This window comes from Sinocyclocheilus anshuiensis, unplaced genomic scaffold (assembly GCF_001515605.1).
Source record: "Sinocyclocheilus anshuiensis isolate Anshui unplaced genomic scaffold, SAMN03320099.WGS_v1.1 scaffold175, whole genome shotgun sequence".
Lineage (NCBI taxonomy): Eukaryota > Metazoa > Chordata > Actinopteri > Cypriniformes > Cyprinidae > Sinocyclocheilus > Sinocyclocheilus anshuiensis.
Window position 1 is genome coordinate 1300964 of NW_015548208.1, and position 3765 is coordinate 1304728.

Sequence of the window (3765 nt, forward strand, 5' to 3'; positions counted from 1 at the left end):
ATATATATATATATATATATATATAATATGTAGTTACTATATGTTAATATAATTTAAGTACTTAAGTGCTGTTTTTATTAAAAACTAAAAATATAGTAATTTAAGGATTAAAAATTACATTTGTAAAATTTCCATGGCATTATTGTGGATTTTGGGCACAGTACAATAGTAATGACATGCTTTTGGACCTTTCCAAAGTACTATGTAAAATAATGGTAAGTAAGTATGGTAGTTGAACATTACCATGGTACATAAAAAGATAAGATGAATTGATACATTTGAATGCAGTTTTAGCATGACGTCACACTGTTGTTTGATGTAATGCCCATAGATGGCACTCCAAACCCAGAAGGTTCTTGTTCCTCCTCAGCTGTGAGTTGAAGCAGATGAAATATATAATCTCGAGTAAAACTCCAGACTGATATGATCTAGATTTTTTATTTTTTTGAAATTTTCCAGAGCTCATTATATCATATAAAGCCACAATTTGTCCCTTGGGCATTAAAACGGCGAATTGCTTAAGTGAGTAAGATGCTGATTCATAGTTTCTGAGACTTCCAACTGGATTTGTAGGTGTGAAACACTGCCTTTACAAGTGTTGATGATGCTCTTATACTCGGTTTATGCCCCCTACATGAGAAACAGGTTATGGAGATGCTTTAATTTCCACAGTGAATTAGATATTTCCAGAAATGCAGCTCATTGATGTAAAATTCATTAACATCAAAAACTTTTCAAGTGTAAAACAACTGCAGAAAAACAAGTTTTTATTTGCAGATGTTTTGTACAGGTTATAATACCACTTTTGGTCCTCCTTATTCTGTAATAGTATGTCACTGTATCATTGATAAAGAATCACATACAATTAGATTAGTTTGTTGTTCATTACCACGACTAACTGTGTGAAGCAGTTTCATTGGAGAACTAATTTACTGAAATATTAGCTCTGTTACAACTCATCTAGTGTGTAAATGTTCGATGTTATGGTTTTTGGGAAGGTCATAAATTCATTGTGGTTATTTTATGCTGATTTAGCAGAAATAAAAATTCCATTTCAGTTGTGTGTTATAGTAATGACCGTGGCCATAAACATAACCACTGACCATTATTACTTATTGCTGTGGTCTGCTGTCTCTAACAATTCAAGCCATGTGAAAGCTTTCCCTAGATCAGTTTTAATTAAGCAATTAAAATATTATATATATATATATATATATATATATATACACACACACACACACATACATACTGTACATATATAAAGATTACAGTTACACACATAATATTTCAGTTGGATTGTCATGGATTTTTGGGTGTAGCCACGTAGTACCATGATTTCTGTAATTGTACTTATGAACTCAATGTATATAAAACTAGGTTTATATATCCATCATCAATAAATCAATCTCGTACATTTTAACTCACTAAATATTGCTTGTTAAATCATGTTTATATTTTTTAACTGAATAAATGTAATTGTTTTCTCAATGAACAGACTCATGCTTCTAAGAAATTGGAATTAATGAATTTTGAAAATATGATTATTTAAATAAAATGAAATAGATTGAAATAGTTAATGATAAACTATACCATGATTTTTGTAGTGGATGAATCTGACCTTTAGGCCTGAAGTTTCTCTAGTCAAGATGCTCCAACAAACAGATGCCGTGTTTTTATTTCAGCGTTGGCTTACACTTTTTTTTCCTGCATATTAAACTTGTTTGGTACAGGAAGTATTTTAACATTCTCTACCTTTAACATGCATTGTTGGTGTCATACTCTTTTTTTCATATATTTCTCTGCTAACTTCTCTTTTCAGTTACGGTGAAATAGCTGAGTTCCTCTTTCCAGCAGTCTCATATCAGGAGCCACTCCTATGCAAAACACCCCCATCCTGCATCACACACACCCTACAGCTGATCCCAGTTCAGTCTGCTGCAGAACATCTACAGGAAATCAGCACTAAAACTGATCTGAGATCAGTCAGCTGTGAGCATTGATTATGATACAAGAAGAAAATGCCTTTCACATGGCTTGAATTGTTAGAGATAACGGACCACAGCAATAAGTAATAATGGTTAGTGGGTATGTACCACTGTAATGTTCAATTACCATATTGATTTACCATGTTTTTACATGGTACTGTGGAAAAAATACAGTATTACCATTATGGTCCAAAAACTGACCTGTTTCTTACCTGTTTTCATCCTGTTGCATTTATTTATGACTGACAAATATGCATCACATTAAGTTTATTAGTTTATGTTAAAACTTAGCAATCCAAATGGATGGAAATTGTATATGCAATTCAAAAACATAAATCTAAAGTTTGGTCATGCTAGAGGCGCAGAAATGACACACTTCACCTCAAATAAATCCCAGAATGCTGTGGGCCTGTGAAAACATCAAGTCAAGAGAATAAATGTAGTCTATATCCTTCCTGGGAAAAAAAAAAAACTTCTAAACACCAACCATCTAAATCAGTTTAAACCAGCTAAGACCAGCAAACCTGGACTGTTTAAGGTTGTCTATTCAGCAGTAGTTTCATGCAGAACTGCAAAGTTTTAGGCACACATTGTTTCATTTAATTAATGATTAAGCCAGTATTTTATGCAAAATGTATTTGCAATGTATTTTCCTGCTTTTATATATATATACATTTTTTTTATACTGTAATTTATTTTAAGTTATAAAAAAATGGTAACGTTTTTCCAGTTGTTTAAATTAACAAAAATAATTGAATAAATTTCTACTTTATTTTTAAGTTACAAAATTCAACTAGATTTTTAAAATCACTTCAGTATAATTTGTTGAAATTACTTGCACAGCAAGATTGATTATAACATTTAATGCAGCAACTGAACTTAAGTTTTTAATTTGAAGCATTTGAATATATTTTACAGAAGTGTGATTTACAAATGAGCATTAACTTAGCTGTGTTTCAAATCTGTCACTTATGATATTTTATTTGAGATTGTATGCTGCCTTAGAAGCCAGCTGCTGTCAGGATCATCAGTCACCTTGCCTGTCACCTCTGCACACTACATCTCCTATATATATATATATATATATATATATATATATGTGTGTGTGCTTTAAAAATGATACATTGAAGTATATAAGTAGGCAATTTTTTAAGTAAATACTTAATTACTTACTTAAAAACGTACTATTTATATACAATTATGCTGAAATGTATAGTATTTATAGTAATTATGAATATAACATATATTGATAGAAGTTATAGAAAACCTTGACATAAGATGTTAACTATTTAAACATGGTAAATACAAATATTTAATATATTATGTAAATTTGGCACTCCAAACCCAGAAGGTTCTTGTTCCTCCTCAGCTGTGAGTTGAAGCAGATGAAATATATAATCTCGAGTAAAACTCCAGACTGATATGATCTAGATTTTTTATTTTTTTGAAATTTTCCAGAGCTCATTATATCATATAAAGCCACAATTTGTCCCTTGGGCATTAAAACGGCGAATTGCTTAAGTGAGTAAGATGCTGATTCATAGTTTCTGAGACTTCCAACTGGATTTGTAGGTGTGAAACACTGCCTTTACAAGTGTTGATGATGCTCTTATACTCGGTTTATGCCCCCTACATGAGAAACAGGTTATGGAGATGCTTTAATTTCCACAGTGAATTAGATATTTCCAGAAATGCAGCTCATTGATGTAAAATTCATTAACATCAAAAACTTTTCAAGTGTAAAACAACTGCAGAAAAACAAGTTTTTATTTGCAGATGT